Raw genomic sequence first — 26,207 nt, 5'->3', positions numbered from 1 at the left:
GTAGTCATCCCTTTTATTGACTTGGATTAAAATTCCCAAGTGGGCCTTGGCCGGCCACACTTGGGCTTTGGGCTCATTTCTCTTTTTTTTTCCAAGCCCAATCTTTCCATGGTTAATTTTTTGTAATTCATGAAACTATTTTCTAGATTTCCAATTTTTCCCTTAGCCTTACTCAATATTTCCGCATCAATATTTTCATGAACAACTTATGTATTAAATAAAATAAAAAACATTGCCTTATCTCTTACTAGTCACAATTATTTCGATTTATCCAAATGTGCAAAAATACGGGATATAACATCATGTTATTCCAGTGTTCATGTTCCATGTCATGCTCCTAACGTTCATGTTCTCATGCCATGGCTATGCTTATGCTTTACATTCTGTACTATTCGTGCTTATGAATGTTGTGAAAGGTTATGCCATGCATGTTACGTACAACTATATAAACCATGATCCATCATTCGAGGACGAATGATCCCAAGGGGGATATAATGTAACGCATCATACCTTCGTGTTACACCTTGGAAATATTTTGCGTCATTCGCATTATAAGTAAACTAACGTAAGCCCAAAGTGGAAATGAATCCTTTACAAGGTTAAGGAAGATATCTAACAATTTTAAGTATGTACCTTAAGGTTTCAAAGTTGAATGAATCGGTGGAAGCAAGTTCGTGAAGGTTAGAATTAGTGTCATGTCTTTGGAAGATATTGCATCATTTGTGCTATACATTGTTTAGCATTATCTTGAGAGGGAGTCATAGGGATCCTTATATGGTTAATGAAATTTTACATAAGTTTTAAGGAGGTACCATAAGGATTGGAGGTCAAACGAATCGAAAAGAACGCATTTTCGCGAAAATTGGAGTTTGTGGGCAGTTTGCAGCCGCATACTGAGTTTGATGTGCGACATATTGGCCGCAAACTCTCATTTTGCGGGGACCTTAATGAACAGAACCTCCCCCATATGGTGGAGGGAGTATGCGGCCACAAGTCCCCACTAGCTGGGCCGCCACATCTCCCCCGCAACACAGGGCGTTGGGGCGGTTTTAAGCCCTTTTTAAACTCCAAAAGTCAATTTTTCATATTCACTTTCCACACTTCTCTCTCCATATTATTAGAGTTTTCTTGTAGGTTCTCCATCTTTCCAAACCATTCAAAGAGAAGATCAAACTCCAAAACCCCAAGCTGACTCATGGAAGATAATTGTTCTTGCTTCTATTTGAAATCGTGGTGAATATGGTCTTGGAAGAAGTTGAGTGAGATGAATTTCTTCTAGTAAAAGGTATTTTATTCATCTTATTTGTTATGATTGAGTTGACTTAAAGGTTTAACAAGTCTTGAAAAGGAAAGGAATCATAGTAGAGAGGTCACAAGGTGTCAAGTTGAAGTGGATGACTATGGGTTGATTTTAAAAGCGGCTTTTGGATTGATTTAAGTTTAATTTGAATGAAATCTCTTGATTATGGTATTCTTGATGTTTTTATTATTTTTTGGGAATTGTTTTGGAATTTTGTGGAAGTAGATGAAATAGGGGAAGTGCTGCCCCAATTTCGTTAGCTCACTAATTACTCTAGTTTGACCTTATGAGAGCTTTCAAGGCTTAAATCTAGTATGAATCATCTTGAATGTAGATTTACAAGTTTGGGAGGATAAGCGTTAAGTTGTTAAGGAGACGACAAGGTATGTTAAGGCTGTCCCTTTCTTTTTTCTTTCTTATGGCATGATTCCATTGTTACGAGCCTGCACGAAGGATATCTACAATAACTATGCTCCTAGAAATGCTAGAAGTTTATGTTAATGATTCTCTTATGATACTATTGATCCTTGTTTCATGATTATTGATTATTGATCGTGTCTTATGGTTATTGATCTCATCTTACGATTATAGTACCTCCAAGGTGAGATATGTTCATGATGATAGTTCCATAGTGACAATCGGAGGTTTACCGACCTTAAGTCACTTTGATAGAGTCATATCTTTTATTTGGGCTCTCATGTATGCTTTATATATATGTATGTATTTTCTCACACTGCGCCGCGCTATTGTCGGCCGGGCAGGCACGTAGATGTGCACACCACTGCAGTGGGCAGGTTATGATGTTATCCCAGACGCGGGATGCCCGGGACGCGGTTTGATGATGATATTATGATAACACCGAGCCTATACGGCCGGGTACGATTTATATATGTATGTATGAAAATGGTTTTTTAAAAGCAAAGCAGGGATGACATCTGCCTTAAGAGGCATTTAGAGGTATAGTTTGATCTCTCTTACTTTATCTTATGCTATCTTCAAACTTTCATCATGTTGTTACTCATGCCTTACATACTCGGTACATTAATCGTACTGACGTCCTTTGTTTGTGGACGCTGCGTTCATGCCCGTAGGTAGATAGGGAGACGGACCAGACCCCTAGGCTGCTTCATCAGCGATTGTACAGGAGCGCTCTGCTTGTCCAGGAGCTGCATTTCAGCGGGTACTATTATTTTGTGTATATATGGGCATGGCGGGGTCCTGTCCCGCCCTTATGATGCTATACATTCCATATAGACGCTCGTAGACAGGTGTATATAGTTAGATGTTCTATGTCCTCTTCGATTCATATTTTTTTTATCATTTGCGGCAGCCTTGTTGGCTTGTATATGGGCATAGTTTGATGGTGAGTATATAAATGTGCATATAACTCTTGGACTGGTATTTATGAGTTAGCTTTGTGGTCCACTTAGATATAGATTATGGAATGTAAGCTAGGAGGTGCTTGGTAGGTTAGCTCCAGGTGCCCATCACAACCTTCCGGTTAGGTCGTGACAAAAGTGGTATCAGAGCAGTTCGTCCTAGGGTTTGTCTACGAGCCATGTCCAATAGAGTCTTGTTTATGGGTGTGAAGCACGCCACAGTTCTAAATAGGAGTCTGTGGGGCATTTAGGAATGATTGACCTTTCTTTTTCATCTTAGATCGTGCGAGAGAGCCATGTTATGTCACGACTCAACCGGAGAGACATAACGGGCACCCGGAGCTAACCTACCGAGCACCTCTGAACCTGTATCTCATAATAATTTCTAAGTGGGCCACAAAGCTAGCTCATAGGCATCATACTCTGTAAGGGAATATATCACAAGATAACGTCACATCTCTATATAATCATCAACGACTATGCCCATCATCACAAGCCGACAAGGCTGCCAAAATATTATACAAAAGTATAAACTGATAAGGTTATGGGACATCTAACTACATACACCTGTCTACAAGCCTCTATATAGAATACAAGGGCAGGACTCCACCATGCCCAAGTATATACACAAAAGAGTAATACCAATAGACTGCAGCTCCGAAGCAAATGGAGCGCTCCTGAAACTCCGCTGATGAAGCTCCTAAGGATCTGATCTGTCTCCCTACTTTCCTGCGGGCATGAACACAGCGTCCACAAGAAAGGACGTTAGTACGAACAATGTACTGAGTATGTAAGGTATGAATAACAACATAACAAGAGATATGGAACATAACATGAGATAAAGAGATAACATGTAAATCTGATTGCCTCTTAAGGCGGATACCATACATGCTTAGCCTTTTAAAATAATATTTTTCATACATATATATCATAATAGTGTTGCGGAACGTACAGCCCGATCCATAAATATATTATGCTGCGGAACATGCAGCCCGATCCATATATATATGCTTATATTACTGCTGTTATATCCCGTATTTTCGCGCATTCGGGAAAATTTGAAATAACTTTGATTTGTAAGGAATAAGGTTGTATGTTGATTTGAATTAATATATGTGTGTGTTGTCTATGGAAAATATTATTGTGGAAGTGTTGAAGAAGGCCGAGGGCGAAATTGGAATTTCAGAAATTTGTTTCGGGAATTATAAAACGAGATTTTTAACAAGTTGGGCTCAACAAATTAAAAAAAAAATTGAGGCCCAAAACCATAGGGGTGGCCGGCCATGATTCATAAGTTGGCCCAAATCCATGAACTAATTAGTCATGTGATGGTCATGTGTTCTATTAATATAAGAAGACTTAGTCTTCAAGAACATTCAAGAAACTAAACAAAAGAGAAAGAGAGAGCTAAAGACTAAGGGGGTTTCGGCCACAACAAGGAGAAAGAGAGAAAATTTTAGTCCTTCAATCTTCATCCCAAAAATCTTCCTCTTCTTGGATTCTTAACAAGTGTAAGACGCTCTACAACGTGGTGTAATTAGTTTGGCGAGAAGGCAACGTTTGTGGCAAGTGAAAGTTGGAAGAAGAGGTAAGAATTCTATGATTTTATTATGTTATGGAAGATTATATATGTGTTGTGACGTGTGGAAATGAATGAAAGCATGAAATTGTGTGTTGTGAATATATATGGAAGTAGCAGTGTAGGTGTGTGAGTAGGTGTAAGGCCGTGAGCCATGGTGTGGTCAAGGGAAGATGAATTAGATTTTGTTTAGCTCGCTAGTTGCGTCGTTGTGGCATTTATGACGTGCATGAATGTTTAACGAGTTGAATTGGCATTGAAAATGGTTGCGGGTTGTTATGGAAATTATATGATTTCTATATAGTTTTTATATAATTGTGAAGGTAAGAATTTAAAATGTGAATTAACGTTGTTGTTATTGAATTGGAAAGAAGATGATGTGGTTTAGTAGTTGTGTCGCATTTGTAGGAGTTTCGGATGGAATATGGAAATTTGCGGGAATAATTGAATTCACGTATATTGCTTGGAATGTTATTGAAATACGTTTGAATAACCTTGAATTAGTAGATGAACATGATAATGTTGATATTAGTTTGACATTGCAAAGTTTGAATGGAAGTTGTCGCCTTATGTAGAAAGGAAGAACGTTGATGTTAGAATCTATTTCGTTGTGAATTTTGATGTCGTTGGTATTGCTGGGTTGTTGTTGTTGATATTATGATCGAGCTGAGTCTCAGGGAGGTTGAATTTATAGGGGAAATGCTGCCGGAATTTCGGTAGACAAATATGAATCTAAATTGAATTCTTAAAAGTTCACAACTCACATTTGGCACTTATGACCAATTGCAGATTTTGGACGAGACGGAGTTTGATTTTGCGCGCGCATAAGCCGCGAGAAAGGTATGTAAGGCTACCCTATTCCTTCTTTTGGCATGTCCTAGGCATACTAGGTCGATACTTGAGCCTCGGGGGCAATTCTGTTCATAGAAATCCGAAATTGAATTTGAGCACTATTCATTCAATCTAATTGAACTATAAATCTCATGTTTTGGTTGGAAAGTAATCAAACGTCCGAAACTTTTGTAAATGTAATAAAATCGATTCGAAACTTCCTTGGATGACTCTATAGCCCTTAATATCCGAGGTTCATGTTCGCCACCTCGACTTGATCCGAGGTGGACCCACTATTCCCGAATCCTCCCCTATTGTTCTACTTGGCTTAATTCCGTGCGATTATTAAAGGAAACTCTTGGTTGTTGTCCTGATTACCAAACGATGGTTGTCTTACTATTCCATTGAGTTTTTAATCTATATTTTGATATGTACACGCGATCCTATAAATTATATTTGGTCTGATCCGTAAGATATCCGGGAGTATTTCGCTTCTAAAGTGCTAGCTAAAATGTTCCGAGTCTTCCTATGATTCTGAATTATATTGATAGAAGTATGCCTGACATGATCCACCTTACGACATGATTGAGTAACGAAATAAGTATAAAGAATTTGTGTCGGAAAGAATATTATGAGTCATAATGTCTCCAACGTTCGTGAAGCATGTTGTAAAGAAGATTTTGTAAATACGACACCACGTATGATGTTTTCACCGAGGCTTGATATGTTATGATACGTACATATGATTCCGAAAGTTATTTGATTTAATCCATATGAAGTTGGCGCGATATCTAAAGACCCATTGATATGTTCCTTAGTTGTTAATATAAAGAAGAAAATAAAATAAACTAAGTGATATAATTAATACCTTGATATGTAATGGTATGTGCGTATGAAGCTAAGTTGTACTTAATTTGATCTATACATCATCCAAAAGATATCTAATATGACTAACACTTTGGTTTTGCAAGAATTGATTTACGAAACATTTGTGGAGCGCTCCGTACTTCGAACGCTCGTAACTTTCGTATACCAGTTCCGATTGACCCGAAGCTTGTTTCTGGACCTCCAGATGCCGATAATGTGTTTGCATATAAGTATGTGTGTATCTCGGGTCTTGATTGTGTGCATGTGGTTTCGCTCTACTCTGTTCGTGCAAGCTTTGATTTGGATTTCACTGAGCCCGGGCCAGGATATGTTCTCGTGCGTACTTCTCTGCATTATTCACCGCGTCCCTCTCACTTGCGGACCGGGGCATGTATATGTACATGGTATGATTACGGGAAGGTGGCCAGGATGGCATATGATGACTCCATTCACCGCGTTCCGCAAAAGAGGGTCGGGGCACGTTATATGCATGCATGATACATGACATTGACATACATGAAATATGATTCACCGCGCCCCTCCCTAAGGGCCGGGGTACGTTACTTGCATATATGATACATGACATTGGCATATTTGATATATGATTCACCGCGCCCCTCCCTAAGGGTCGGGGTACGTTACTTGCATATATGATACATGACATTGGCATATTTGATATATGATTCACCGCGTCCCTTACCAAGGGCCGGGGCACGATACATGAACATTTGATATATGATGTTAACATATATGATTCCATTTTCCGCGCCCCTCACAAAGGGCCGGGGCATGTTATTTGATAAATACATATAAGAGATACGAACCCTGTCATGCACACCCTGAGTTTGGTAGGTGAGCTTTTGGTACACAGGATGATTCACGTAATTATTGTATTTCTTCTGGCCTCCGACAACGTCGTATAAATATATAGATTACTCGTGTGTGGAAGGTAAGCACTCTGGTATTTTGGATAGCATACTTGCTTTGGTACCGTTGTTCCGGTTATGTTTCTATTTTCTGTATTCCATGCTTTACATACTCAGTACATATTCCGTATTGACCCCCTTTCTTCGGGGGCTGCGCTTTATGCCACGCAGGTACAGACGCTTACTGTGGAGGCCCGCCAGCCTAGGTACATAGTCTGCTTTTGGGAGTGCTCCTTTGTTCCGGAGCCCACCCTTTTGGTACAGATCCTTCAGTTGTACATATTGTTGTGTTTATGACTATTCTGGGGTACGGCGGGGCCCTGTCTCGCCATATGATTCTGTTGTCTGTATTAGAGGTATGTAGACATGTTTGTGGGTTGGGGTCTTTCTGTACGGATGTGTGTATATGTTGTGTTTGGGCGATCCCATTCGCCGCGGCGGCCGGTACGCATATGTTTACATGTTGCCTTGTTGGCCGGTGTGGCCTTTGTTGGTATTTTCTGTGTGCAGGGTTATCTTGGATGGTCTGTAAAACAAAGGAAACTCTGCCGAAATTTTTCTGGAAATTACCTAAATTTGGAATATAGCCTTGTCGGCTTCTGCTATATACTTGAATGCGTTTGAAAAAAACAAACTTAGAGATAGCATTTGATAAATGTGTTTGGGTGCCCAGATCGGGCACTAGTCACGGCCTACGGGGTTGGGTCGTGACAACTGTGGAACGTGCAACCCGATCCATAACTATATATCCCGCGTCCGGGACGATATCATAGTATACCACCTGATCAGGTGGTTATGCGTATATAACGCCTCGCCCTTTTCCCATATCCCATATATACATATATAACATAACTAGCATGCATGAGAGCCCAAATAAAAGCTACTACTTTATCAGAGTGATGTATGGTCGGTAGCCTCTGATTTATATTGTGGAACAATCATCATCGCTATATCTTACCTTGAAGGAACAATTATCATAAGGTGAGAGCAACAACAATGATTAGAATCAAGAAAATCATGAAATAGACTCAATAAATCTCATAATAGCCTTAAAACCATAAGCTTTGGGATCTCCAGAAATGGGATCATCATCATCATCGTTATCATCATAGAAAACATCTATCTTTAGCATCATAAGAACTTTGAGAATCATGAACTTCTAGGTTTTTTGGGGAATAAGGATATTATGGAAAACATGTATGGGTTCATAAGAAGAGAATCATGCCTTTAGAAAGAAAGGGACAACCTTAACATTCCTTTTTGGTCTCCTTACTACTTAACGCTTATCCTTCAAGGCTCGTAAATCTACATTCAAGAGAATTCATACTATTGTTAGGCTTATCGTCATATGCTTGTCTTAAGCCTTCAAATTAATTCCTTTTAGAATCTGTCGAAATTCGGGCAGCATCTCCCCTGTTTATATCCCTAGCCTGAAATCACAATACCAACAACCAACAACAACAGCAACATCATCCTCGGTACCAATATACTCCATAAAATATCCCACACGATGTTTACCCGATTTCTCAATCAACTAATTCATTATACGACTATTTAATAGCTCTATCTTCGTAAGTGTTTCTAAATCAATATCAATAAGGAGAGATTCATACCTTGTTCTCACTAGAACACCAATGCCTTCAATATTCACCTTGAATCCAAGCCAAGATTCTCCGCAAAACAATACTATAGTCACAACTATACGCTATCCGAACCTAAATCCCGAGATTTCACTTGATTTGATCTACAATTTTATGGTTGGAAGTTGGGAGAATGTTCCAGAGGGTTAGAGAGAGGTTTGAGGAGTGGATAAGTGAAAATAAGGGTAAATCCCCTTTTTATCTTGTTTTAGAGTCGGTTTGCACCGATCAATTTTTGCTTTGCGCGTTCGCGTAGCCTTGGGGCGCGTTCGCACAGAGTTGCTCAGTGCTCCTCTGCGCGTTCGCACCACTCCCAGGCGCGTTCGCTCAGGGTTAATTCCTGCTCTGGCAGTCCGTCTTGAAATGCTCATAACTTTTGATTCCGATGTCGGATCGATTCGCGGTTTGTTGCGTTGGAAACTAGACTTCCTGAACTTCAATTTAGGCTTTTGTTTCACTTCAAAACTCTTAATATACTAGGAGATATTCCTTTCTCAAGTTAGACCAAAATTATCGTACAAAACCTTGCCCATCTTTTCTCCAAAGTTCCAACAAACTTAATTTCCTTAATTCACTTGTTCTCCAATCCTTCCATGACCTATTACATGAACTTAAACCTTCATAACCATAAGACAGGCGCGTATAATCTCATATATCCTGGAAAATAACTCCAGTGTGTATAATTGAATAACTAACACCTAACAAATCTCAACGTACAAAACTACAAGGTGTAACATTCCTCCCCCTTTAGAAACATTCGTCCTCGAATGTTAAATTCTTAGGAATTCTACGAAAATTTCGCCAGAATCAGATCATATGCCATCCTGGCCGCCATCCCCATACACAAACCATAATATCATACAGATATAAACAGATCCCGACCCGCACACCGAGGGACGCGGTGAACAATGCAGAGGAATATGCACGATAACAGAACCTGGCCCGGGCGCAGTGAAGGAAGCATTGAGACATCCACGAACAGATTAATGAGAAACCACATACATAAAGATCATTATACAGACTCAATCAAATTGAAGTATGCCAAACGGCGAGTCCAATCAGAGTATTCGGATAGTGTTCATAATACGCGCCTATATCCTACTTGGGAAGGCACGACAGATTATTACCGGAATCAGATTTCCAGATGTCAAAACCATTTTGTAAGATTTATATAAAAAGTAGTCATATCATGATCAGAATAATAGTCCAGATGTTGCCTGTGAGAAACGGACAGAAATAGGGCAATTTAGGTTATACAAAAAGTGTCGGGGCCTTGTGGGCCCACCTCGGACCAACTTGAGGCGACATACGTAAATTACTGATAATAGACCTTATGAGGTCATCCATAGTCATTTGGAAGCATTCCGACTCCGTTTGGGACAATTGCATACAAAAGTTCACTTTAGAGACAAGTTATAAGAAAAGTGATTCAATCTTACTGAAGGAATTGGAGCGGATTTCCACCTCGAATTCCGAGGAACGGAGTCGTATTTATGGCTCGCGGCCGAGCCTATTATGTTCAGAACATGCCTAAGAACGAAGGGGTAGGCTTTACATACCTCAATTACGCCTTATGCTCGCTTAGCTTCACTTCCAATTTCGTCCAGAATCTACACATGGTCATGTTTACCAATTGTCAAATTCAAGCCTTTAAGAATCCAAATTTTATTACATACTTGCCTACCGAAATTTCGGCAGCATTTCCCCTATATATATAACATCCCCGAGACTTAGCTCGGCTTAATATATCAACACAGCACCCAACAACAACATCAATAACAACAACAAGTATTATAAAATACACAATATGGCATAACTAACCATCTTTCCGGCATAACATAACATCTTTCATTCCGACCTTACACTTCCAAACCAATCTTACCATTTTCATATTCATCACTTATCAAGATCACTACAACATAATTCGGAGGCATATCATATCGTTTTCACCAAATATACATAAGGTATACAATATACAAGTTTCCTACCAAAGGCATAATTCACCCACAACTTCCAATCTTTTAGCAAACATGTTCATGACTTATTTCTATCTTCCAACTTCATCAATGACAATCATAATTTACCTCTTACTACTTTCTTTTCCGTATTTACATAGGTTACAATAACTTGCATGTTTTCCTACAACAACTTAACAACCATCCTTCCATAACAACAAGAACCATTATTCTTCCGTTCATTTCACAATAACACAATTAACATACTAATGGAATTTAATTCACATTCCATCATTAACATGAAACCACACGGCCACACACTATAATTTCCAACTTCCATGAATTTCATAACTTTCACTTCCAATACAATTTCTACCATAACCACAACTAGATTATAACATAAATTCAAGTCATCATAAATATGCAATATATACATACACACGGCCTCCTTCTTATAACACACCCACTTCACAAACTTCCATATTTTTATAAATTCTACTCATTTCTACATACCATAACATAAACCAAACTTCATAACATAAGAAAATGAATTGATTCTTACCTTTTCTTCAAGTTCTTCACTTGCCACCAAAACTACTTTCTTGCCAAAATAATTATATTACTTTGTAGAGGATCTTGCACTTAGTAATAATCTCACAAGAAATGAATTTTTGAGCCAAGGATTTAGCTCCAAGAATTTTTTTTCTTTCCTTTTCTTTTCTCTCTTTCTCTAGCCGTGCTCTCTTGCTCTCTTGTTCTTGTTTTTGCTTTGTGTTTTCTTGAACCTTCTAGGTGATATAGATGACTTATATAGTATAATTCATCACATGGAAATTTATTAATCCATGGACTTGGGTCAAGTGTACATGGCCGGTTGGGCTCTTGGATTTGGGCCTCACTTTCTTATTATTTTGTGAGCCCAAATTGTTAGCTAAATTTTATAATTCATGAAGCAAGTTTCCAAAATTCCAATTTTGCCCTTGGCCTCCTTTCGTAATTCCACACCAATGTATTCTTAGCCGACATATTCATACCAAGTAAGGTCCAAATATGGCCTCATCCATTACAAGTCAAGTTATCTCGAATTTTTCGAATATGCAAAAATGCCGGATGTAACATGGGCCATCTAAATTCTGGAGTGGTAACTATTGTTGTACGCAAACTCAATAAGCGGCAAATGATCATCCCAATTTCCTCCAAAATCAAGCACACATGCTCTTAACATATCTTCAAGTGTCTGAATAGTGCACTCAGCTTGTCCGTCGTTGTCACGACCCGACCAGGGGCCGCGACGGGTACCCGGGGCTAGCCACCGAGCACCCATCATTCTACTTCTTATCATACTCATTAACCGTCCTTTTATCAAAATCATACTCAAGTTATAAGAAAATCATCATTCATTCGAAGATATAAATACTTTTATATGCACAAGCCTTTTGGTCATTGAAATAAGATATACATATATATATATATATATATATATATATATATATATATATATATATATATATATATATATACATGGTAGCAACCTCGTGAGACCATTTTACCCACACTGCGTATCTACGAGCCTCTACTAGAGTACTAGACATATGGACGGGATAGGACCCCGTCGTGCCCAAAACATACATGTACAAAAAAGGATATCCATAAGCACCTCCGGAAGAATGGAGTGCTCTCAAAACAGCTAACGGCTCCTACGAGTCTGGATCAAGATCACCTCCCTGTCTACCTGTGGACATGAACACAACGTCCAAAGAAAACGGACGTCAGTACGAACGTTGTACTGAGTATGAGAGGCATAAAATAATATCACATCAATGAAATAAAAGAAGTATCAATAAGGAACATCTGTATCTGACTGTCAAATAGAAAAGAAGTGATGCATGCTAGCTTACTCATAATCATCATCATATCATGTATGCATAAATATATAAACTGCCCGTCCATATCGGATCAGTGTAATAATCATTAGCCTGCGTCCAGGCCTCCCGCGTCCGGGGTATCATCTCATGCCGCCCACTAGTGCTGTCTGCCCATGCTGTCTGGCCATGGTGTATAGCAGCCCACCTTAGCGGTGACTGCCCGGCCAATTAGGCGCGGTGTTATATCATCATCATAATATGCTCATCATAGTGCATGCATAAAGGCTCAAGGATAACTACGCTGTATCGGGGTGACGTAAAGTCGTGATCCCCCGATTTCCTTATGGAGCACTCATTAACATTCTGCCTCACCTTGAAGGGAATAGTATATGAGGTGAGTGGAAGCAATAAATGTCATCATTGACGCTTTAGGAACATCATATTATGAACATCGATAACTTCTGTACTTTAACTCATTACCTTGTGTAGCTATTTAGGGATATAGACTCATATATTTCCGAAACTTAAGAGATCCATGGAAAAGAAAGAAAGTCATGATATACGATTCATGCCATAGAAAGAAAGGACTAGCCTCACATACCTTTGCGCTTAACTAATCTATCGTTCGCTTGGTTTCCTTTGGTGCCCACGTTTCTACCTTCAAGAGGAATCGCATTAACATTAGTTACTCGGCTATAAGAACATTTCACTATTTCTAGAGGAAATTGGGCAGCATTTTCTTTGTTTATACTACTTTTCCCACATTCTATATCAACTCCCAAACGTTAATAATAACATTCCCTTTATAGCAACAACAATCATCATTTACCTACACTTACCACAATTCACCATTTCGCTTTGATTTCTCCACAATTATGGTCATAATTCATTATTGCACTTTTTCACAAATAATACATATTCCATATTCTAGATGCCGTACATAACACATTTACAATCACAACATACCAATATTCATCATCCACCCCAAACTACTACTCAACAATGACACTATTCACATATTCATGACCCAATTTCTATGTCTTTCCACAATCCAAGTGTTACAACTTTCAACCACTCAAACCATATAAAAGGGTCATAAAACTTACCTTAGATGATGGATGAACAACACTCAAGTGGAGCTTCTCTTCTTGCACCAAAACCCTTACTCACTTCTCTTGAGTTTTCTTGGCTTAGATGAACTTTTAATGGGTTTCATACACTTGATTTCATGGATTTGGTGTAGTTGACCAAGGTTTTCCTTTGATTTCTTGTGGGTGAATGATGGAGAAGGTTCTAGAGGGTTCTTGGAAAGAGGAGATTGGAAGATGAAATGAAATAAAATGGAGGAGGGTCCTTATATTAATTCATGAAATCAGTCCCGACCAAGATGTACGGTGCGATCGACAGAGCGTCGATTGGATCAACGGGGCATCGATCTGGCCGTCGAAGCCGTTAAATTTCCAGTGAGCAATCTGTCATTTCCTTTCATTCGACGGTGAGAAGGACAGTTCATCGAACTGATCGACGGAGCGTCGACCTGTTCGTTGAATGGTCTTCGCTCCAGCTAAAATTTATGACACAATCGACGGAGGGTCGACTCGTTCGACGGTACAAAAAACGACCGTCGAACCCCCCTTTCGCAGAACTGCGGTGAAGTTTCATTTAACGAGCTTTTCTCTCTTGCCTTTAACTTCTTTGGAATATTAATTAGAGTTATTAAGTATCCCTTCTTACTTATAGGGACATCATGTTCACCTTAACTTTCGTTAGTCCCTTCACCGCTCAGCAACCTAAAGTTCCGAGGTATAACAGTCGGTCTGTGGATGAAACACTGTGCTAAGATGCACCTGAGTCCCCGAACTTTCTTGAAAAGATTTCCAAAAATTATCTATAAACTGTCCTCTATCAAAAATAATGTATAACGGAACCCCATGGAGTCGTACTATCTCTTTGATATAAAGCTTTGCATAATCTTCGGCTGAGTATGTAGTTTTGACAGGCAGGAAATGAGCTGATTTTGTGAGTCTATCCACAATCACCCATATAGAATCATACTTACGCCGAGGACGGTGATTTTGTGAGTCTATCCACAATCACCCATATAGAATCATACTTACGCCGAGGACGGGGTAAACCTGTAATGAAATCCATATTAATTACTTTCCATTTTCAAGTCGGAACCTCTATAGCTTGCAGTAATCCCCCAAGTTTCTGATGCTCGGTTTTCACCTGCTGGCAATTGGGACATTGGGCCACGAACTCTGCTATGTCTTTCTTCATTCCATCCCACCAATAAATTGACTTGAGATTATGATACATTTTTGTTGCTCCTGGATGACTAAAATTGTCATACCCCGAAAAATTTCGTGTTACCAAGACTGTAGACGGCTTAGTATGAGCTCAAGGGAGAGAAACGTTATACAAGGATCAAGGATGAAGATTATATGATCTGAGTATATGAATATATATGACATTTGGAGACCATATGGAGTAAATCCGTTAACACGTTACTTGATGAATAGCCCACGTAAATGTAAGTTAAGGTGGGGTCCACATGTCGGGGTTTTATAAAGGACATATGAAAAGTGATATGAGTAGTACTTGGGAAGTTAAGAAAGTCTTAAGAAGGACCCTTAAGCCAAATAGGTGCATAAGCCCTCCAAAAGGATGATTTAAGGATACGTTTTCGGATGATCTGACTTGGAGGGGCCAAAACGCTATTATAAGTTTGGAATTTGGAAACACACCAAAAATTAAAGTTGTAGATAACTGAAAGAGATTTCCAACCATAGGTCATGGACCCTCATACGATATTGGGATCAAGAATTATGGCCATTTTATGATAAAGACTCCAAGCTGCCAAATGGGTTCTGCGGGTCCCACTTGAGAAGGTCGGTTGAACCAACCTATGAGGGGTATAAATTGTCACGACCCAAATAGGGCCTCGACGGGTACCCGGAGCTAGCCACCGAGCACCACTTGCTCTACTATTCATCTTACTCACCTAATGCTCTTTTATCAACTTTATACATGAATTATTGAAAAAAAAAAACATAGTTTGGATAAAAACATAAATGCTTTATATACATTTGCCTCTCGGCCATCAAAACAATATAATACATGTAATACCACCTTGTGAGACCATCTAACCCACACTGCGTATCTACGAGCCTCTACTGACATACTATACATATAGACGGAACAATAATCCGTCGTGCCCAGAATATGCATATACATATCAAAATAAATAATCATAAGCACCTCCGAACAATGGAATGCTCTCAATCGGCTGACAGCTACTAAGGATCTGGACCGAGCTCACCTCCCTGTCTACCTGTGGGCATGAACACAGCGTCCAAAGAAAACGGACGTCAGTACGAATATTGTACTAAGTATGAGAGGCATAAACAATGAAGAAATACAGTAATAATATAATGGGAACAACAATAAGAAGCATCTGGATCTAAATAAAAATCACAAGAGAAGTAATGCATGATTTCTTACTCATACTCATTACCATGTCATGTATGCATAATATATAAGCTGCTCGTCCATGTCGGAACGGTGTGATAATCAATAACATTATCCCGCATCCAGGTCTCCCGCGTCCGGGGTACCCATCTCATGCCGCCCACTAGTGGTGTCTGCCCATGCCAAAAGGTCATGGTGTATCCGTATAGCTGCCCGCCTTAGCGGTGACTGCCCGGCCAACTAGGCGCGGTGTAATATGATCATGACATTCTTATCATAAAATACTTGTAATAATATACTTATCATTATACATGCATAAGGCTCAAGATCAACTATACTCTATCGAGGTGACGTAAGGTCGTGATCCCCCGATTTCATTATGGAGCAATTATTGACATTCTGCCTTACCTTGAAGGAATTAGTACATAAGGTGAGTGTAAGCAATAAATAACATCATTATCAATATGGCATCATCATATCATATCTCTTATCTTATATAGACATTTATGGATATCGACTTTTAGCTTTTCCGGAATATAGGAGCTCATGAAGAGGAAAGGAACTTATGCTATAGGACTCATTCCATTAGAAAGAAAGGACTAGCCTCACATACCTTGTCGTTTAGCTAAGCTATCGTTCACTTGCTCCCCTTTATCGTCACGTCGCTACCTTCACGAGAGAATCCGTATTCACATTAGTTAGTCGACTTAAGGAAACGCGTCACTATTTCTAGAGAGAATTTGGCAACACTTCCTTTATTTATACTAATTTTCCCATAGTCTATATCAACCCCCAACGTTCACAATAACATCCACAATATTACAATCAACAACCATCATTTATATACGTTTGTCACATTCCACCATTTTCCTCCAATTTTTCCGCATTTATCCTTATAACTCATTTTTGTGGTTTCGCGTATTTAATACTTGTTTCATGCTATAAACATCATTTATAACGTATTCATAATCACAACACATCAATATTCATGATTTAATCCAACTATCATTCAACCACTTACACTATTCACCCATTCAAGACCCATTTCCCATGTCTTCCTACAATTCAAGCATCTTAGTCTTTTAATACCTTAAACAACATAATAAAGTCATGAAACTTACCTTAGATGATAGTTGGACAAGTCTTGAGTTGAAATGCTTCACTTGCACAAAACCCTAGTCCCACCTTTTATGGAATTTCTTGACTTAAATGATCCTTTGATGTGTTTCTTACACTTGGTATTGGTGGATTGATGAAGTTGATCTTAATTCTTCACTTGGATTCTTGTTTTGGAAGAGTTTGGAATGTTCTAGAGAGAGATTGGGTCATGGAGTGAGAAGGAGAATTGAATAAAATGAACTTGGATCATTATTTTATAAAATTGAAATCTGTCCCGATGCCATTATACGGTCCATTATACGGACCGTATAGATTTTTACGGTCCGTATAATTGACCGTAAAACTGCTCTAGTGACTTCCCTTCTCTGTGTCAATTTGACGGTTCATTTTACGGGCCGTATAATTTTATACGGTCCGTATAATATACCGTAAAACTCACCTTTCCACCACTTCATTTTGTGACACTTATACGGCTCATTATACGGCCGTAAAACCATTATACGGTCCGTATAATCGACCGTATAATTCACCAGTTCACTGAATCTTATTCTTATTGCTTCGTTTGATCCCCGATCCTTATGAAACCTTCTTAACCATTATTCAACACTTCGATACCAATCTAAGGGACGTCATCACTCATCAAAACATCACACACGCTATGTCCTTTGTTAGCCTATTCACTGTATGCTAACGGAAAACTTTTCGAAGCGTAACATAAATACCCCATTAACTCCATTTTTTCAGCATTTTTACATTCTCAATAGTCCTAGAAACTTTCCAAAACAACCCCCAAACATTTATAGCCCATTAAATCAAGAATTTAGTAAGATTACACCAAACTAGTCCATGAAAGGTGATTGTTCTTGCTTCTACTTGATGTTGTGGTAAGTTTTGTCTTGAAGAAAGTTGGTGTGGCTGAATTTATTCAAATATAAGGTATTTTCTTCATCCTATCTCTTATGTTGAGTTAATTTGAAGGTTTAGCAAGTCTTAAAAGTTAAAATAGTTATGGAGGAAAGGTCATAAAGTGTCGAGTTGTAGTTGTTGTGTTTATGCACTGTTTTGAGCATGTTGTGGCCATGTGGCTGAGCGAATTTACATTTATAGAGATGGTGTCTAATGTTGTTGGTGTGTTGATAAGATTATGCTCCTTGATTGGGAAGAAAGGAAGTGTATATTGTTGTTGTATGTTGAAAAACATCGTGTGGGATGCTTATGGAATATATTGGTATGGATAATAGTGTTGTTGATGTTGGTATTATTGTTGTTGTTGATTGGTTGCTAAATTGTAATTTTGGGCTAGGCATATAAACAGAAGAGATGCTACCGAAATTTCGGCAAATTCTAGAAAGATTTATTTGAAGGCTTAGGATAAGTATATAACAATGGGCCTAATCATAGTCTGAATGGTCTTATATGTAGACTTGCGGGCTCGGACGGATAAACGTAGGTAGTTGGAGGCTGAACAAGTATGTTAAGGCTCATCCCTTTCTTTCAAAGGCATGATCCCTAGGGTACGATTTCATAAATGCTTCCATAACTTCTTTGTCTTCAAAAGATAAAAGTTTATGACTCCAAGACATGATTCCTTTCCCGATAATCCATAAATGTTTTCCAAAATGCCCATATTTATGATTCTGTGAGCTCTTATGATAACAACGATGAACCTGTTTTTACAATGATAATGATGATGTCAAAGATGAGAATATTTTCTATGATGATTATGATGATGATGATGATTTTATGGTTAAAAGTCTCAAGTTATGAGATCAATGCTTTTATGAGATTATTGAGCTTATTTCATGATTTTCTAGATTTTATTCATTGTTGTTGGTCTCACCTTATAATAATTGTTCCTTCAAGGTGAGATAGAGCGATGATGATTATTCCATAATATAATCGGAGGTTACCGACCTTACGTCACTCCGCTAAAGTAGTAGCTTTTATTTGAACTCTCATGTATGCTATGAGTATAATATATGTATATAGCTATTTTGTGACATTACAGTGTTCTATTATTTCATTTTTCCTATGCACTGCACTCATTCTCATTCTTCATGTACATATAAAAGGCACAGTTGACAGGGGGTGACGCTGTGGCCTTTGTTGTGATGTATATATATAAGGCACAGTTGACAGGGGGTGACGCTGTGGCCTATGATGTGATGTTTATATATATAAGGCACAGTTGACAGGGGGTGACGCTGTGGCCTATGATGTGATGTTTATATATACAAGGCACAGTTGACAGGGGGTAACGCTATGGCCTATGATGTAATGTGTGTATATATAAGGCACAGTTGACAGGAGGTGACGCTGTGGCCTATGTTGTGATGTTTTTAGGGGTGACAATGTGGCCTATGTTGTGGCATTTCTATAGATATATGTGTTTTGTTGATATAGCCATAATGATTTATTTATCTTTGCACATTCATTGAAATGTCTCAGACGTCTTCCACGATTTTATGTACATATTGATTTAAAAAGGTTAAAGTTGCATGTATGGTATCCGCCTTAAGAGGCAATCAAATGTACAGGTCATCTTTATCCCCTGTTATGTTCTATATTTCTAATTATGTTGTTATTCATGCCTTACATACTCAGTACACTATTCGTACTGACCCTCTTTCTTCGGGGGCTGCGTTTCATGCCACGCAGGTGTATACAGATGAGTAAAAGACATTGGCTATGGGATGTTCCCAGGCTATCAGCTGGATTGGTGAGCTCCATCTCAGTTCGGAGTGTTGCCGAGTCAGAGTACTTATGCTATGGTATCTAGTTTATGTTAGAGACTTTTACAGACAGTATCCTGTGGATAGCGCGTCAAGATGTCGATAGTTGTGTAAAGCGACCATATAGGTCGATGTGTTTTTATGCTTTATTTTTAAAGATTTTATTGTGACTAAAGGTTTTCTTTAAATTAACGATAAGGGAGAAGTCCCTGATTTGACGAAAGAGTTTTATTGAAAACTATACCGGAAAAGGATCTACATAGAAACTATGCCTTAAGGCATAACTTTTGCCCGATAGGCATAGTTTGCTACGAAATCTTGCCTTGCGAAATTTTCTTTGGCCTATGTTGGGGTTCGAACCCGAATATCTGGTTTTATATTCCAGCGAATAAGGGTACTTTGGCCCACAAATTTCATTATGTCACAGCCCGACGAGGGCCATGATGGGCACTCGGCCCTATCGATCGAGTACCACCTGGCATATACTGACATAATCTTAGTACAACTATCCTGGCTTGAAATGTGATCTCACTGTAACAATGAAAGACACCTGCATGCAGAAAAGGCCCAATACAACGGAAGACATATGCATGACCATACATTTATATCTATATTCGCTAGCCGACGAGGCTGCCATAAGAGCGTCATAATCAAACGAAGTCCCACGAGGCCGTACATGACATCTACATACATCATATGGTCTATGAGCCTCTAGGAGTACATATACATGACATATTGGATAGGACAGGACCCCGTCATACCCAAAAGATACATATACATAACATGTGAACATAACATATACCAAAAGAGCAAGCCCGGAATAATGGCACTTGTTGATGACCGCTGAGGCTGATAGTCCTACTGAAGAGGTCCTCTGCTCTGTCTGTCAGGACCTGCAGCACGAAATGAGGTGTCCCGTAGGCTGGGACATTAGTACGGATAAAAGTACTGAGTATGTAAAGCAGGAAACAATAACGTAAGTAAGACATAGATATAAGAGTATAGAAGTAACCTGAACCATCTGGGGATGTAGAATATGAAATGCATGAGTTTAAAAAAAAATCATATGCAAGTATATACATATAGTAGCATCATCATCGTGTCATCATTATATCATTATCATCCCGTGTCCAGAGTAACATCATAACATGCCCACTACAGTGGTGTGCACATCTACATGCCTGCCTGGCCGACTATAGCGCGGCGCGGTGTAGTAAAATAGGGCAATATATATATATATATGTGTGTGTGTGTGTGTGTGTGTGTGTGTATTGCATGAGGAGCCAATGAACTAACATCGGGCCTTTCGGAGTGACGTAAGGTCGGAAACCTCTGAATGAATTATGAAAATCGTATCGAACTCAAAGAAATAACTCAATGGTGATAAACATGATAATACTTCAAGATTCATTGGAGAGTTGTTGACACCTAATTTTTGACCTCCCGTAATTTATTTTAATTCCTCAGAGTCCTTAGATGAAAAATAAAATAAGATGTGCATCTTAGAGGGTCTAAATAATTTTTATAAAAAATTAGTTGGGACAATATTTCACCCCTTTGAATTGATAAAGAGATTTTCAAGACAATATGAATTGTGTGAAAATTAATTGATATTTTATGAAACTTATGGAATATTTTATTGGAATTAATCAAAAGCAAAACAACTTTTGAATAATTATTTACTTAATTGATTAAATCAAGAAAAATCAGATTAATGAATAATTTATTCTATTTATTGTCCAAGGTAATTTGAGTAATTAAAAATAATTGACCATTTTACCCCCCTCAAACTCTGATTCTATGTGTTTGTATAGTTGTTTAATTAATAAATTATCTTGATAATTAATTATTGGGGCCATATCTGCAAAATGGTTTTAACAAGTTGTGTTTTAAATTAATTAAATCCTAATTGTTAATAATTGGCATTTTTCAATCTAGGCCATTTATCCTCGACCCTCCATACATATATATACACTATGTATATGCAAATATACATTGTGTATATATACGTATTTATGACAAGGAGGCCCTCGCATTTTTTTTAAAGGGACCAGGCCCAGTCCATCAAACTTTTAAAGAGGGGAATACATATATCCCCCTCCCTCATTTTATTTTCAGACCCAAGGGGTATCTTTTGCAAACAAGAGAAAGGGGAGGCGGTTTGGGCAAAACCCTAGCGCCGCCTCCACCACTGCACCCCTCCCCTGCCTTTTCTTGTCAGGTCCCATCGCATTTGGAGCGTATAATCAGAGGAGAGGATGAATCATTAATGGCTTCGTCCTTTTCTCCATGAAATCCAGCCAAACAACCCTTTAAGGTACAACTTTGCAATTTCTTTACATTTTTTGTCGATTTACAGCGGCATAGAGTGAATGGACGGTCGATCTTTTGTTCTTTCAAATCTGGACCGTATATGTTTGTCTTAAGTGAAGACTTGTGGAAAATCCACAAGTTCCACATCGTTGTTGAAAGTTTTGAGATAAGTCCAGGGGTTCTATAAATAGAACAGTCACGACCCATTTTCTAAACAAGTCATGACTGGCACTCGGTGCCTTGACTTCACCGAGCGAGCTAGCTTAACTGTTCTAACCTGTACTTCCATAAGACATAACTCACATGTATTTAGATAAATAACTCATCTCTCAAAACTCTAATGCAAACAATCCTGAAAATAATCCAAATGAATCTCGAAATCCATAAATACTGAAACGTACTGAAAATGATACCAAGTACCGTTATCAACTAAAACACGTATATGAAGCCTCTACTGGAGTACTAAACGAAATGCACAGGACATCGGTTCCTGGCTAGTCCCAAAACAAATGCTAAATAAAGGAATAAATGAATAAACATATATGAGTCCCCACCGAAAGCAAGAAGTGGAGCTACCAAAAGCACGGCGAGCGATGATCTCTAGCCTGAAGCTTGTTTGTCTGCAAAACTGGCACCTATGTTGTACCGCAGGCCAACGTAGGTTCCCAAAAGAGAACGTCAGTACAATCCACCGTACTCAGTGAGTCTCAACATTCTCCTCACTAAAGTCCGAATAAGATTTTGAATAAACGCTGAGAAAGAAGTCATAATTTATCATAAAGTATTGCAACACAATGAAGCAAAGAAAACCAGAAAGGAAAATAAACACTAAAACTCAATTCTTTTGTTCATGTTGACCAATTGCCTGCAACAACATAGATGTTCACGTTGTGAAATGTCCAGTAATGAAGGAACATCTTCTAAGTTCAAGAAAATAAATGGAATGCATTAATAAAATGTAACCACAACATAAACCTGCAAGAGAATTAATACCAAGGAACTGCGGGGGTGGAACTCAATTAATAATTTTGATAATGTTGACCAATTTGCAACCCACAGAACATATTACATGTAGGCTCTTTCTTTTTGTTGTTGTAGTCTACTGAACGTTTCTTATGCCTATGATGGCACTTAGTAACCCTTTATACGGTTACTCTTAGACCTTTATACGGCTATCAAATCTTTTGCATCATTATGAAAATATTAGCAACCCTTTATACAGCTGCTCATAACCCGTTATACGGTTACCATTCATGTTGCACCCCATTAAATAATAAAATTAATAACCCTTTGTACGGTTACTCGGAGCCCTTTATACGGCCACCAATTCTTGTATGAGTCATTATGGAATCATTAGCAACCCTTTATACGGCTGCTCGTAACCCTTTATACGGCTATCATGTCATTAAAATTTACATTAAAGTTTCAAGTCATCTACTTTGTCATAGACATGGCATAAGCACAAAGTGTTTACATGATTCAGAAATATAAAGAGAATTTAATAAATACAGAAGGGCTTCTCTGTATGACATATGAAAGAGAAGCATTTTACTTATGGAGGATTACACTTATAGCATATTAGAGGAATGAGGAGATTTTTGTTTTCTAGGCCATGATTCAAGGGCATTAGACACTGTTTTGGGCTAGACAAAGTTAGCACAAAGCACTTATACACAAAATAGTTAGGGACAACCAGTACCTTCATCAGACGGATAAGCACGAAGAAGTAAACAAAGAGCACGAGATAGATTCATTCAATGATAAATAATGTGATTTCACTCGTTCCACTTAACTCGCATTAGCATGTAGAAACAATCAATCGAACACCTTATGGGCATGACTTCGTACGGAAAAGACTTTAGTAAGAACAAGTTTAAACTGACCTTAAGATTCTCCTTTCTAGCAAGTTTAACTTCTACGCTTGCCAACAACAATTGACAATTCAATCTACATGATAATCGAGGTTCAAAACCTTACCCATATCTCAATTAGTAATAACAATTCTAAAGAGAACTCGTGGGTTACCTTGGAAATACACTGATGGTGATATGTGATTCTAAGTCTATGGAACAACTGATGTTTTATATCCGTGGGACAGTGGCAACATCCGTCAAAACCCCCAACAATAAGTATTGCACAGTTAATTCTCTTAATGCTCCATTACGCCGCTGAAACTAAAAGCACTAGGGCATATATTTCTTTTCTATCTGTTGCTGCTGTAGTGTTTGAAAGGGTAAACACATATCCTTTTGGCTTTTAATTAATTTGTTCTTTTCCACATGCTTTCATAAATGGTGTAAGGTCAACTATGACCTTAGTGTTTCTATCATTACTCAAAATGCTGGGCATATACAGAAAGGCTCACTTGTGAGACTTAATTAGTTCTCCCTTAGTCGCTTCCTATCACATGACCCCTTTTTTGGTAAAGAAATAATATTAATTATATCCTTGTAATATCACTTTCCAGAAAAATAATTAAGTAACACCTAGTTTGGCCCTTCACTTTATAGCATGACCAGTTTGACATATTTTTAGTACTCTGTTTAGACCGTGTGGGTCTTATAACTCTCGAGCACAATACTAATGTTAAACTTGCTACCACCGAAATTTTAAGCCAAAAAAATTTACGGGACTTTACAAGAACCCAATCCTTTACTGAAAAAACAAGTTTAAACACCTTAAAAAAGCTTGAACTTTGAGTTTTTACTCGAGATTTGAGTTTCATCAGTGTCGTTAAGCTTTAACTGAAAAGTTCGAGTCTTTCCTAGTTCTAAAATTTTATTTCTTTTTTGTTGCCTGGTATTTGGTAGCTGAGTTTGATTATGGAAGCACAAGAAGGCATCCAAGTCCATTCTTGCTCCGGTTGCACTTTCAAAAGATAACCATTTATTATTTTATTGCTTTCATTTAAGTTTCTGTTTATATTAATCATAGTTTGATATGATTAAGTGTTATATATGTAGTTAAAATGTAGTTCAGTACTGGTGGTATGCTTATTTGATGTGTGAACAATGATTTCTGTGTTTGAGTTAGGATTAAAAGTTTATTAAAATGTAGTTCAGTACTGGTGGTATGCTATATCTTTGGTTCTGAACCTTCGAACTTGCCTGTCAAGAATCTCTATAGGTACTTCTTCATATGTTAAGCTCTCATTAACCTCTACCTCATCCACGGGAATAATTTCAGATTGGTCATAGAGACACTTTCTTAGCATAGATACATGGAATACTGGGTGAACCGAAGATAGTTCTGATGGCAAGTCTAGATCGTAAGCCACCTTGCCCTTCTTGCTTAGAATTTTATGAGGTCCCACAAATCTAGGACTCATATTTCCTTTCTTTCCAAACCTCATGACTCCCTTAATTGGAGACACTTTCAAGAACACATAATCACCTTCCTTAAACTCTAAATCCCTGCGCCTCTTGTCTACATAAGACTTTTGACGACTTTGAGCCGTTTTGAGTCTCTCCTGGATAATCTTCACTTTTTTCAAAGCATCCTGGACTAGCTCAGGCCCAATCAACGGTACCTCTGTTGGTTTAAACCAACCTATCAGAGATCTACAACGACGCCTATACAGTGTTTCATAAGGGGCCATGCCAATACTTTCCTGATAGTTGTTATTGTATGAAAGTTCTATAAGTGGTAAATGTTCATCCCAATTTCCACCAAAATCTATAGCGCCCGTAACATATCTTCAAGAGTCTGAATGGTTCTCTCAGCCTGTCCATCAGTCTGAGGATGGAACGCTGTACTCAAATTAACCTTCGTACCCAACCTATTCTGAAACATCTGCCAAAATCTCGCCGTGAACTGAGCTCCTCTATCAGAGATGATTGAAACTAGGGTACCATGTAATCTCACAATTTCTTTAATATAAATTTGAGCGTACTGCTCGACAGTGTATCTAGTCTTCACTGGCAGAAAATGTGCAGACTTCGTAAGTCTGTCCATGATCACCCAAATAGAATCATGTTTACGATAGGTTGGAGGTAATCCTACCACAAAATCCATGTTGATCATCTCCCACTTCCATTCAGGTATTTCAATGTTCTGAGCCAAGCCGCCGGGCCTTTGATGTTCGGCTTTAACTTTTGACAATTTATGCACTTAGCCACATGTTCAGCCACATCTTTCTTCATTTTTTCCACCAGTAAATTTCTCGCAAATCTTTATATATTTTAGTCAAACCTAGATGGATTGAATTACCCGAACTATGAGCCTCTGTCA

General features: G+C 38.4%; 1 long non-coding RNA gene across 1 annotated transcript; it reads right to left on the bottom strand.

Moving 5' to 3' along the window:
- Positions 1–22,336: 22,336 nt before the first annotated feature.
- On the bottom strand, positions 22,337–24,833 carry LOC132625000 (uncharacterized). Its single transcript, XR_009576606.1, has 3 exons — positions 24,003–24,833; positions 23,861–23,924; positions 22,337–22,612 (listed from the first exon to the last, which is right to left on the bottom strand). It is a non-coding gene; the product is annotated as an uncharacterized LOC132625000 (long non-coding RNA).
- Between the last annotated feature and the right edge of the window lie 1,374 nt (positions 24,834–26,207).

The sequence above is a fragment of the Lycium barbarum genome, chromosome 12 (assembly GCF_019175385.1).
Source record: "Lycium barbarum isolate Lr01 chromosome 12, ASM1917538v2, whole genome shotgun sequence".
Classification (NCBI taxonomy): domain Eukaryota; kingdom Viridiplantae; phylum Streptophyta; class Magnoliopsida; order Solanales; family Solanaceae; genus Lycium; species Lycium barbarum.
Note: the sequence above shows the minus strand (reverse complement) of the source record. Positions and strands in the feature narration are given on the sequence as shown.